This window comes from Lynx rufus, unplaced genomic scaffold (genome assembly GCF_022079265.1).
Source record: "Lynx rufus isolate CCGP_SWC_20201006 ecotype Redwood Valley unplaced genomic scaffold, mLynRuf1.p SCAF_2, whole genome shotgun sequence".
NCBI classification, from domain to species: Eukaryota; Metazoa; Chordata; class Mammalia; order Carnivora; family Felidae; genus Lynx; species Lynx rufus.
In genome coordinates, this window is record NW_025814834.1 from 74,345,266 (window position 1) to 74,359,027 (window position 13,762).

The window sequence follows — 13,762 nt, forward strand, 5'->3', positions numbered from 1 at the left end:
AGCCTTTGAACTCGTTCTGTCTATGACTGAGAATGGGTTGGAAGTGGACCTAAACCAGATTGCTTCTGGGTGGGATACACAAGGAACTGGTTACTCTGGTGCAATGGGCTATCTAGGAGCAGCTGGGGGTCTGGAGAGAGACTTTCATTCTATACCTGTGTACCGTTTGAGTGGTTTTGTTTTTAACCAAGTACAGATAATAATTAATATGTACAAAGCCTTTGTTGTTTTTTTTTTGTTTTTTTTTGTTTTTTGTTTTTTTTTGTTTTTTTTTTGCTGTTTTTGTAATGGACTGGAGTCCATGGTATATGGGCTTTGAAGGAACTTGATTTTGAAGTTTACCAACATCCTGCATGTCATTGTTTTTCAGCGCCTTCCATATTTGCCTCAGTTGTAAATTGGCCTTAGTTTTGGGGTCCCAACTGAAAGGCTTGTCAGGTGTGCACTTTGAGCCAGCACACTCACAACTGCGGAATTTTCTTCTCTTAGCTGGTGTTCTTTCTTTTTCCCCAACTGCAGCCCGGAGCCACTTGTGAGTGTCACATTGCTGGAGCAGAACTACTGGGAAGCTTTTTCCTCCAGGAGACTCCAGGAGCACCTCTCCCACTCCGCTGGTCTCCGGTGAATGGGGGACGAGAGAGCGGAGCTCTGAACCAGAGCGCCCTGCCCGAGGGACCGTGGCGCGACATGACGGGGCACCAGCCCTAAGGTAGCTGAGTCAGCTTACCCAGGAGCTCTCCGGAGCAGCGTTGCCAGAGCCAGCTCTAGAGCCATTTCAACAGATCACCTCGTTTAATGCTCTTTGGCAGAGATCAAATCTACACGGTAAATTCTTAGCCACAGTGATGATTTCGTTGGTTTGTATGAATCCAGTATAAAAAGGTTAGGACTCTAGCCTCATAGTGCTTAATTCTTGCGTTGCCTCGAAGGTGGGCTTCTCTCTCTCTGTCTCTGTGGCGGAGCTGCTCGGTTATTCTTTAACTTTGGCCAGTTTATTCTAATATTATCAATATTTCCCTACATACGAAATACTTCTCCTGTTCTTTCCCCCTTACGGGGCCACTTTTCTTTTTTTCTCTTTCAGATGGACTATGTTTCATGGCAGTTTTAGAATGACAGCAAGATTGAGCAGAAAGTACAGAGAGTTCTCCTGTACCCCCTGGCCCCATACACAACCTCTCCCACTGCAGCAGGACCCCCTTTTTCGCCCCTTTGCTTTCCATGGTTTGTTGCCCAGTCAGCCGTGGTCAGCAGATGAAGCAGATGATCCTCCTTCTGATATGTGGTCAGCAGGTCAATAGTAGCCTAATGCTAGGTCACAACGCCTACGTCATTCGCCTCACTTCATCCTATCATGTAGGCATTTTATTATCTCACATCACCACACGAAGGGTGAGGTATAGTGCATAGAAAATATTTTGAGAGAGAGAGAGAGAGAGAGAAAACGTTTACATAACTTTTATTATAGTCCTGTATGTTGTCATTGTTTTATTTCACTATTAGTTGTTGTTGATCTCCTCCTGTGCCTAACTTACACATTAAACATTATCTTAGGTATGTATGTGTAAGAAAAAAATGTGGCATATATAGGTTTCGGTACTATCCATGGTTTCAGGCATCCATTGGAGGTCTTGGAACGTATCTCTCGTGGATAAGGAGGGACTACTGTATCAGTGTAGTGGTACATTAATTACAGTTGTTGAGCCTGTGTTGACCCATCATTATCACCCAATGCCCATGGTTTTACATTAGGGTTCACTCTTGGTGTTGTTTGTTCTATAGGTTGGGGACAAATGTATAATGACCCTATCCACCATTTCCAGTATCAAACAGAAAAATTTCACTGCCCTGAAAATCCTCTGTGCTCCATCTATTAATAATTCTTCTCTCCTCCAGTCACTCCCTGGAAACTACTGATCTTTTTATTGTCTCCATACTTTTACCTTTTCCAGAACTACATTTTCATAATATGCTTCCTATGGAGTATTTTGAAATCTATATAAAGCAGTCTTGCTGTCATTGTGTTAAGCTATAGGGGAATACAAATATTTTTATTTTATTTTATTTTAAAGATTTTATTTTGAATAACCTCTACATCCAGTGTGGAACTTGAACTCACAACCCTGTGATCCAGAGTCACATGCTTGGGGTGCCTCAATGGCTCAGTTTGTTAAGTACCTGATTCTTGATTTCAGTTTAGTTCGTGATGTCACAGTTTGTGAGGTTGAGCCCTGCTTGGGATTCTCTCTCTTCCTCTCTCTCTGCCCCTCCCCTGCTCATGCTCGTTCTCTCTCTCTCTCTCTCTCTCTCTGTCTCTCTCTCTCTGTCTCTCAAAATAAATAAATAAACATTAAAAAAAAGAGAAAGAGGGGTGCCTGGGTACCTGGGTGGCTCAGGTGGTTGAGCGTCCGACTTCGGCTCAGGTCATGATCTCGCAGTTCTTGAGTTCGAGCCCCGCATCAGGCTCTGTGCTGACAGCTCAGAGCCTGGACCCTGCTTCAGATTCTGGGTATCCCTCTCTCTCTGCCCCTTCCCCGCTCATACTCTGTCTTTCTCTGTCTCTCAAAAATGAATAAACGTTAAAAAAAAAGTAAGAGTTGCATGCTCTACTGACAAAGCCAGCTGTGCACCCCACAAATACCTACTTTAGAATAGAGTCTATGAGATGTTTCTGTGAGGGAAGGCCTGAAGTGCTAAATATTGGTGGGTGTGTCTCTTGAGCTGAATGTTCAGGTTGCTCAGATATGGTTGGAAACTTGCACATAGACAAAGAAACACGTAACTCAGGATTCAGGCTTGTAGGGGTCGGTCTATGCAGCCTCCTTGGTTCAACACTTTTGGAAAGTCTCCAGTACCTGTCCGACGTTTTTTTTTTTTTTTTTTTTTTTTTTAAAGGAAAGTCTAATTTACTATTTTTAAAAACTTTATTCTTTATATAAATAGTTTATTTTTGATTATTTAATTGCAAGTATTACAAAACAGTATAAAATACAGACATAGGTACAGGTAAAATTTCCTCTCTGTCTTTGCTCTTTTGCCCATAGCTGATAATTTGAAACACATACTTACTCATACACAGATCTTATCGTATTACAAACAGTATGCATATTCATTATGTTGAAAGCTTGATGAACATGACTATACATTTTGTTTTACAAGTTGCTTTTTCCTTCCACTTGATAAGTTGTGGACATTTTCCCTTTCAAGAAGAATTTTTCCTTTTAAGCAGAATGTCAGTCTAAATAATGACTGCTTAGTGTTCCTTATAAGGCTGTAACGTAATAACCGGTCCTCAAGTGAGGGGTTAGCCTATAATTTAAAGGGGGATGCGGGGGGAGACCTTTCGCATTAGGCAGAAAACAAAAGCCACGGCTGTTGACATTGGACTTTTAGTCTTAACGATGTGAGTTTTTATTTTCCAAGGCAGATGATGCACAGCTTTGGAGTGTTGCCCAGGTGACAGTTATGGCAATTTTTCATCTTCTATGTGACTGCAAGGAACTTCTTAGGCACCAGGCTGTGTTAATATATTAGTGGAATTGTTGGTTCTGGCTGCCATCCTTGGAGCATTTTGAAATATTTTCATGCCCATTTAGGGTGGGCATGAGGTTGAATTAGTTTTAAGAGGAAGTAATGAATAACAGGGACGGAACTAAGAGACTGACTTTATTTTGCATATGTATTTGTTTGAACGAGTAGAACGAGGAGATGATGGTGTTTGTTAATTGCTAACCCTGTGATTCTTAATTATGAAACAGGGTTAAGATTGTTCAGCTCACTGGTTTTCCAAGTGTGTTTGACAGTAAGAATCGCCAGAGAAGTGTTCAGATTTCTAGGGGTTAGAGATAAATATTTGTAATGTTTTTACTTGGTAAAATATTTATATTCAGGAGGTGATACAATCAATGTTTATAAGATTAAAAAGGTACAAAAGTGAGAAAAAATAAGCCTCACTCCTCCCCATCTCCCACGTGCCCAATTCTTCTTCCTAGAGGCAATTCCTACCAAAAATTCCTACCAGTTTTTTGTGTTTTCTTTCAGAGATTTCAGGACATATATAATATACAACACATAACCTACAGATTATTGCAATTTCTTTTGTGTGTGTGTGTGTGTGTGTGTGTGTGTGTGTGTGTTTTTAACCCAGATGGTAACAATATATACTATTTTGTACCTTTTTTCACTGAGATAAAATTTCTTGGAAGATCTTCCATATTAATACTGCATTCTTTTCTTTTTAATTTTTTAAATGTTCATTTTTGAGTGAAAGCGAGCATGAGTGAGTGGGGGAGAGGCAGGAAGAGAGGGGGACAGAGGATCCGAGGTGGGCTCCCCACTGACAGCACAGAGCCCAACATGGGGCTCAAACTCACAAAGTGCGAGATCATGACCTGAACAGAAGTCAGACGCCCAACCGACTGAGCCACCCAGGCACCCCAATACTGCATTCTTTTTTAATGGATGCCTAGTATTCCACTGTGGACCAGTGCTGTAATTTATTTAACCCGTGCTATGTTGATGGCCACCTAGATCCCTTCTAGTTTATTTTTTATTGTGAACACAGCTGTAGGGAATAACCTTGTACATATAATATTTCAAACAGGGTCACGAACATATCTGTAGGATCCATTTCTTGCAGTAGAACTGCTATGTAAAAGGGTACACACTTTTTAAATTTTGTATAAATTTATTGCCAAGTTGCTCTGCTCATTGAGCTTGTGGAGTTTTTGATTTCAACAGCAGTGGATGAGAACACTGCTTCCTCATACCCTTGCTGATCACAGTATGATTGTCAAAGGTGTTTTTCTTTGCCAAATAGGTGAGAAATGACAGTTTTAATGTAGCTTTAGTTTGCATTTTTATTTCCGTTGACATCGAGCATCTTTTCATAATTTTAAACACTTTCCAATTGTGTTCCTTGTATGTTGGTGTCCTTTGTCTATTTTCCTATTGGGTTATTGACTTTTTTTTATTATCAGTTCATAGGTGTTCCTATGCATTAACAAAATTAAGTGTGACAAGTGATATTTATGTTTTGTCATTTGCACAGAAATAATTATTGTGCTGTGCATATTATTTAAAATCGTGTATACTTAAATATACCAATTTATTCACTCAGCAAATACTTATCGAATGCCTCTTATATATTAGGCACTTGTTCTGGGCAGCTGTGTATATATAATAGTGAAGAAAACAGATCCCAATTCTTGCTACATGGAGCTTACATTGTAGTGGAAGAGACAGTCAATAAAAGATGTTCAAAAACATTTGTAAAACATTTGTAGCGCTACATAGATAATCAAACTTTCTGTGACTTCAGGAATTCGTATCACAAGAAAAAGACCTTTTCCATTTCTAAACTAAAAATCTATCTCATGGTCCCTTGTATGTCATGTGGCTCGGTGTTTTTTAGGTTTAAATCTTTGATCCATCTGGAATGTTAGGTATGAATCCAACTTAAGTTTTCTCTATTAATTAGGATAAGGCTGAGTTGCTGTAACCAGGGGATATGCTATGGTTCAAAGAACATGGAAGTTGATTTTTGTCCTCACCTAAAGGTACCGGTGTGAGCAAACCAGGTCAGCAGACCAGCCCCTATCCACTGGTCATTGAGACTTATGTTCCTTCTGTCCAGTATGTATCTGCATGGTCATAGATGGGTTGCTCCTGTATCTGGGCTCCCTCCATGCAAAGGACAATGGAGAAAGTCCAGGGCAAGTGATCAGAAGTTGCACATACACCACTTATACTTCCATTGGTGAGAACGTGGTCTTGGGGTGCATCAAGCTGCAAGGGAGAGTGGGGAATGCAGTCTCTGTGGGTCAGCATGTGCCCAAGAAGCAGCCAAGAAGGAATTTTAGTGAGAAATTAGTGGTCTCTGTCACACTGGCTAGTTGTTCCAATTTTACTGAAAGTCCCAACTTTTCTTTGATTTCTTTTGTATTCTATATTCTTCTGTACATCTTGGTCCATTTTTGGGGTATCCATTTAGTTTCACTGATCTATCTGCCCATGGGTGTACCAGGATCACAGCTTTTTAACTCTCAGAGCTTATGGGTGTTACTCCTTGTGATGGGGGCAGTTCCATTTTGCAGAATTTTCATATTTTCTTTAAGTTCCATTTGGTGGAATTTTAAAGTGCCATTTCACAGAATATTCATTTATGTCTATTTTCATGTGTGAGGTTTTAAAAAATATATGGGCACTTGGGGTGCCTGGGTGGCTCAGTTGGTTAAGCGTCTGACTCTTAATTGTGGCTCAGGTCATGATCTCACTGTTGTGAGATCAAGCCCCACATCCGGCTTCGTGCTGAGTGTGGAGCCTGCTTGGGATTCTCTCTCTCCCTCTCTCTCTGCCCCTGTTCTGCTTACTCTTTATCTCTCTCAAAATTAAAAAAAAATAATAAAAATAAATTAAAAATACATGAACTTTAAAATAATCATATCTAGTCGCCACTCTCTCCCCTGTAAGAAGAACACCTGCTGATATCATTATCGGGATTGTTATATGTATATATACGAGGGCTCACATCTTTATGATTTTAATTTTTGTTGCTTGATGATAGCTTTACACTGTGCTTGGGAAACATTGATCTGGACTCTACAATCTTCCTATATCCTTGGCCCGTGAAACTTATATAATTGAAGGAGGAGAGAGGAAGGACTAACCTATCATACGATGTATTAATTTTATTTAATACTTGATTTCTGATTATGACTAGCTAACTGATGCCTATTTCTCTATTAACAGTTAATAAACTTGGAACTTGCAAAAACAGTTTTCATGTTGAAGATAAAAAATAGTTGATATTTCAAAAGTTTATTTACAAAACCTTATTTATGTCACAGAACTGGGGAGATTTTTGTGTATATATACGATACACAGTGCTGTTACTTCCTGAGAGAGAGAGAGAGAGAGAGGGTGAGAGCGAGCATGCGTGTGCGTCTGTGTGTGTGTTTTATCATGAATGTGCCCTTTTGTTTTTGTTTTTGTTTTTGTTTTTTAACAGCACACATTCTGCTTTGGTCTTCTTTTTATCTTTTTATTATAAGATCAAACACAGCTATCCACATAAACCATACATAGTTTAGGTAATTATTATAAAGGGAATATTTTTTGTGACCACCACACAGATCAAGAGAGAGAGTATTAGCAGTTTCCCTTGAGCCTCTGGTGTGTCCCAGGCCAGACATAGCCCCTCTCTCCCTCCAGAAGTCACTGCTTTCTTCACTTCTGTAATAATTGCTCTGTTGCCTTTCTTTATGGTTTTATCACCCATGTGTGCATACCTAGCCCCTGTACTCTAGTCTTGAGCATCCTTTTATGTCTTTTAAGTCTCTCAAACCTCAGGTTCCCCCAGCAACCCTTTCCTTTCCTTCTTTCCTTATAGGTTATCTGTTGAAGAACTCATCCATTTGATCTCTAATTTCCTACTGGCTGGATTTGGTGATGGTAACCATGGTTCAATTCAACTTGTTCTTTTTCTTTTAGTGAGAAGTGGTGTTTTAACTCCACTGTCTGGGCACTAGGAATACATACTGCCTAGGTCATTGTTTCTAGGCCTTTTAGTAGACAAAGGATAACTATATATAGACTACTTCGTAAGTTCATACTGGTGCTTCCAATTCAAATTGAGTTTATATGGTTCTTACTTAACCTTTTCTCTATTACATGTATATTTCCTTTATTTCACACACAGATTTCTGGTTCTCTGAAACAGCGGGAGATGCTAGAATTCGAATATACCATAGTAACTCATTTGCTTTCTGCCACATTATATACAGAGTATTCTCAGTACTGCCACAATCCTAACACTGAACCTCTCGTTATAATAACGGAAAGCAGTGAAAACAACTTATTGGTATGCTATCCCCATTTTCCCTGTAATTTTTTTTTTGTGGTGGGGGGGAATGCAGGGGATGTTTATAGTTGAAAATCAGGCAAATTGAAACACTGATTAGCTTTTAGATGATATTTGGAAGAGGGATACTTTTAATTTTGTTAGGTGAGATGTTGATTTTATAGTTGTATTTAGAAGAAGTCCTTATTTGTGAGAGAATTTGCGGGTGAGATGATATGACATCTGGAATGCTCATTAAAATACCACAGGAAGAAAATGGGCAGAACAGAGGAAATAAGATCACTTATTTTTGAAACTAGATGGTAGGATGGTGCTTATGATTAAACCTGGGGGGTCAAAAATCGGGTATTTTAAATACTTTTCAGTTTTTACGTAATTTGAAATATCTAATACAATTTTTTTTTAACGTTTATTTATTTTTGAGACACAGAGAGACAGAGCATGAACGGGGGAGGGGCAGAGAGAGAGGGAGACACAGAACCGGAAGCAAGCTCCAGGCTCTGAGCCATCAGCCCAGAGCCCGACGCGGGGCTCGAACTCATGGACCGCGAGATCGTGACCTGAGCTGAAGTCGGACACTTAACCGACTGAGCCACCCAGACGCCCCTCTAATACAATTTTTTAAATTAATTTTATAAACAATGAAAAGACAAGGACATATGGTGGGAGAAGAAGGTGATAAGGATAGGAGTATATGAGTAACGAATGGGCGATCCCATTTTCCACCTGGTGGTTCAGTCTCAGCTCAGTGGCCTTGATGCTATGGAATTGAGTACCATCTTGAGTGAGAAGAGGGAGCAGAGATGTGAGGCCCTGTGGGAAACTAAGATTTTAGGGATGAGTGGCAGAAGAGGAAAACCCCATCCAAGGAAACTGAGAAGGTCCAAACCATAAAAGTAAAGATCTAGGGAGAGTGGAGCCTCTGAATCCCAGCCAGGGAGGAACCCAGGGACAGAAGGGGGTCATCAGCACCACCATGTTGCAGAATGGGCAAGTGAGCCCCCCTCTATTCTCAGCACGACCTGAATTGCTGAGGGCTTGGGGGGTTCCTGGGCCTCATGTCTGGTCAATCGAATCAAAATCTCAGATCCCTTACAGATATGAAGGATAAGGTAAGGTCTACAAAGAGACCCTTAACAAGAGGCACTTCAGTGATGGATTGGATAGAGGAGTGGGAGCACATGGAAGGAGCAGATTGCTCTTGCTAGAAAGTTTTCTATGAAGGATGAAGAGGGTCAATGTGGGAGGACTAGGGCCTGAGGTAGGAGGTGGTTGTCCAAATAGCTGTCACTTACAATAATAGAAGAGGTTTGTCTGTTAAAATGGAGAACGTGAATGGTTCCCCAGGCAAGATGGCCAAATGGTCAGGCTCAACATGGGCATCTGCCACCCCTCAACCAGAGAGATTATTTTTTGGCAAGAACTTGATTTTTGATGGTTCAGGGAAAGCTTGGAAATCATCATCATGGAATAGATGTTCCTTTTATTTGTTATTATTTTGAATTACGTATTAAAAGAGGAGAGGCGCCCAGGTCTTCAGTACCTTTGCTTCTCAAGTTCCATCAGGCCTTAGGGCCCATCCCTGAGGAAGAAGGAAGGAATGGGGTCTGCAGGACTGACCAGGCACTTGTTTTTGTCATTCAGGGCTCTCTTCGCTCCTCTTCACAGTCTCTGATTTCTTTTTCTTGGTTTCCTTTCCTTTGTGCTCAGGTGGGCACTGTCATGTGCGTGGAACCTCTAAAAAGTGTTGCCTGGTGTGGGGTGATAGTTTTCAGTTATTTGCTTTGGGACTATTGAAGGGATTCCCACATTTCACGATTTCATAATCACAGTCTTAGAAGGTTGTGGGGAGAGGACTGACAATCCCGTTCCTCCTGTTTTCCTCGGCTGGCCTTTGGGTCTTTGTTTTGTTTTGAATAACAGATTGGATTCCTCATTTCTACCCTGTAGGCTTTCTACCTCACAGTACTTGGGAGCATCAGCTATTTCCTAGATTTCATTTCTTTCTCCCCACGTAGTAGAACTCATTTATTTTTACGTTTAACTTGCCATTAATTTCTTTTTTAGGTCACGGAGTGTTTGGGGTTGGGCAGGTGGTTTTTCAGTTCCTTCGGTTTTCTGGTCTCTCTCTGCCCAGGATGCAGAACCTCTCCCAGCCGTGACTCCCCTTCTCCTCCTTGTTGTCTGTTGTGGTTACTTCAGTGCTAACCCGTTCGACTTGTGCACTGTCCCTGTGTACACAGTTCCATTTTCTTTCTCATGATCGTATTTATACTTTTGATGGATATATTTAAATGAACAGCTGTGCATTTGTTGAGTCATACCACAATTATCTGATTCTGCTTTAGCTGCTCAACTGGCAAAAGCATATTTCAAGCTAAGTTGTGAGAGAATTCCATTAATCACATTCTAGTCCGGGGAGGGGAGAGGAAGAAGACCACTGAGAGAAGTCTTTGTAGAGATTGTTAATTAGTTACTCCATTATTTTAGAGTAGGTTGATTTAGTTGCTCTTTGAGGGGTCACCTGAAGAAACTTGACAAAGATGTAAATGACTATAAAGGTTTAATGATATCAGTCTTGTAAGCAAAATTCCACGGAATCATTGCTGTGTAGATAAAGATAGTAGCTGGTGCTGGTCTGTTTAAACAGATAAGGGGTCCTTTAAAAGTGCTCCTTTCTGTAAAGACCAGTATTTTTGACTGAACATTTCATGAATTCATTGGCAGAGTATTTTGTTGTAAGCCTCCTAGACAGATAACCTATGATACCGAAGATGTTACAACTTTTCTTTTTGTTCAAATATATTAATTGCTAATTGTAACTCTGATTGAGTCTTTGGCTTCCACCAGCCAGATCTGTTTTTCTCTTGACACTTCCTTGGGGTTCTTTCTGGAGGTTATTAATAGGCATGGAAGCATGGCTTTCCAAATAGCATCAATAACTGTTAGAAGACTGGGGGTGGGAGGAGGAGATAATATGTCAATTTCTGACTTGTAGAAGATGTATTTTCAAGCTACAGAAGCTGTCTCAGAGGTCACTGGGGATGGCTCTGGGCAGATCGGCTGGTATCTGCAACTAGAGCTCCATGCGGTCCTTTCCAAATGGGATATTGTCCACCAGGGAGTTGTCTCGTATACCCCGAGTCTGCCAGCCGACTTTTTGTTTGGCTGCTTCTCTTGGATGACACCTTGGAAAACTGAAATCCAAGTTACAAAGGATATCTTTTCATTTATCTCAAATACCTGGTTGCTACTATATTAAATTGAGAATGAGGAGTATTACCCTCCCCCAGTCATTTCCTTGCCAGGCTGTATACAATTCCTTAAACCTCCCCTCCCTCTCTCCACCTGAACCAAAGCATAGCATAGACTAAGAAGTTAAAGTTACCGTGTCTTAATTGATATTGAGTGCCCAGTATGTGCTAGGCATGGCAATGTAGCCATGAGTTAGGTAGAATTTTTACTCTCGTGTTAAATATTAAACATATATATATACATATATATATATATGTATATATATATGTAATGTTTATTTTTTACTCTTGTGTTAAATACATATATATATGTGTAATATATAATATATACATATATGTAATGTTTATTTATTTTTGACAGACAGAGCACAAGCAGGGAGGGGAGGGGTAGAGAGAGAGGGAGACAAAATCTGAAGCAGGCTTCAGGCTCTGAGCTGTCAGCACAGAGCCCAGTGTGGGGCTCGAACTCATGAGCCATGAGATTATGACCTGAGCCAAAGTTGGACGCTCAACCCACTGAGCTACCCAGGTGCCCCACTACTTATATTTTGATAAGTGGGGGAAGGAGGGATGGGAGAGGGGGGAACATAATAACGTGAACTAATAAATCAGCAAAACAGATTTCACAGTGCTAAGTGCTAGGAGAAAATTTGGCAGGGTAATATAATGTAGGGGCAAGGGCGGGAAGGTCTGAGATGGGAATAGGCTTGAGTGTGTAGGTAGTATGGATGGGAAGGAAGGTTCTGGTCAGGCTGGCGTATAAAGGGTGGGTTTATTTGAGGTTTTATTGTTTCTTTTTTGTTTTTGTTTTTTAACCTCCACAGAAATATGCTCTAGTGTCTCCAATGTAAAAAAAAAAAAAAAAAAATGAGAGAGAGATACCTCCTTGGTACTGGTGTCTCTTTTATTTCATCCTAGCCTTCCCTCCAGCCTTCAAATTATTATAGGTTAATCATATTAGCCTTAGAATTGGGACAGTTTTATCATCAGACAGTAGTTGCCTGAAACACCATTTGTCCAGTAATGGGTACAAAAGTCTGCACTATTAGGTGAAAGGGGAAACTTCAGGCATAGTTAGAAATGAGAAGACAGAGGGTCGAGGCAGCATCTGACTGAGGATTTAGGGAGGAAGTGGGATTTTAGATGGACTCCACAGTTGGGCATCCACAAGTTTTGTCTTGGGCCAGTGGTGGGGTTAGGGACTAGGGATAACAGGGTCCTTCCTACCACTGGGTAAAAAAAAGGAAAAATCGTTCCAGTCATAGTATGTGAACTAGAGGGAGAGGCATGAGCCCTGAGCTACCTAGGAGAATATAACAAAACAGCTGGGAGTTGATGGGGTCCTGTAAGTTGAAACAAAGCAGGAGAGCCATGGCTATTTGATACACAGGGAACGAAGTGGAAAATGAGGGACAGTTTCCATGCAGTCAAGCGTGTTGAAATAAAACCTAGTCTTTGGATACCAGTAAGGCATGCAGTGGGTGATCACAACATCAAAATCTCAGAAGCTTTACTTAGTATTATCTGTAAATTGGGTAGGGGTGCAGCAAAGTCAGTTTTGTCCTGTATGCATTTAAAATAAATTTACTGGGGACTCTTTGGTTCTTACATGCTAGCCTAACTTAAACCTTTCACTTTTCATTCAATGAAGGCTCATCTTCCCCACCCCCCAAAGCCCGTTCAGATTATATTGTTCTTTTCCCCTCCTTTCCAAGCCTTATCTTGGGTCCATCTGTCACAGCTGGAATGTTTGTAGTGTAACTCTTTCAGTCAAAACCCTTTCTTTCCTGAAATAATCTGTAATTATTTCCTCTAACTACAGGATGGACTGATCCAGGGGCTGGGTTTCAGTTCTATAGGACTTGTCCAAGAAGCTATTTGTATTCATCTATCGCGGAAGATCAAATTACATGCTAATATTCTGAAAGTAACATCCCACCAGAAACCCTCCAGCAGCAGTGAAGTCTATATAAAACCAAGCCCTGGCAACTTACACATTGCCAGTTCAGACACAGTGTGGTGTTAAATATATTTCACAGGTCATTTGTGAACTGGAGAAAAGTCCCTGACTTATATGGTATGATGGCTTCGGGTTAGCTTTTTTTTTTTTTTCTTTTTCTTCCCAGCGTAGCTGACAGCCCTCTTTTCACCCCTTCCACAGGTCCAGGTAGTTGCGAGCAAGCTGTCCTTGGGTTGTCTCTCTGCCTGTTGAGCATAGAAGAGACAGAATTGTTGGTACATAATGGATGATTTTTGTCCTACTTGGGGGTGGTTGTTTTAAGTATACCCTCCTGCAAAGTTTTATGTCCAGAATTTGTCTTACTACTAACTCTGTCCCAAATGTGCCTGGCTTACACTAATTTCTGCTTTCATATTGAGATGTGAGCTACAGGAGAACCAGAGAGTGGATTGAGAGGTGGGAGATGGAAACAACTTGATGAACAGTATCAGAGTGGCTTGGTTTTCCTTTCACATTTAGATCTTGTTTTCAGGAGTGCAGAGATAATCTGAGTTTGCAGAGCCTATGAAATTAATTTTGAGGTTAGAGCGGCGGAAAGAGGGCATGATTGAAAGATGGTCCAAATAGCCGTGAGTAAAGATTATTTTCTAAGAGGAAAATCAAGATGGTTAAAGCACAGAATGTGTT

The 13,762-nt window shown here is 40.7% G+C and overlaps 1 protein-coding gene across 1 annotated transcript in view; it reads left to right on the forward strand.

The window, feature by feature from the left end:
• Positions 1 to 600: 600 nt before the first annotated feature.
• Positions 601 to 13,762, forward strand: part of ACVR1 (activin A receptor type 1) — an 87,343-nt gene continuing 74,181 nt past the window's right edge. The window contains exon 1 of the mRNA XM_047084121.1: positions 601 to 825. The gene's annotated coding sequence lies outside the window, so the exon portion shown is untranslated. The remainder of the gene's footprint in view (positions 826 to 13,762) is intronic.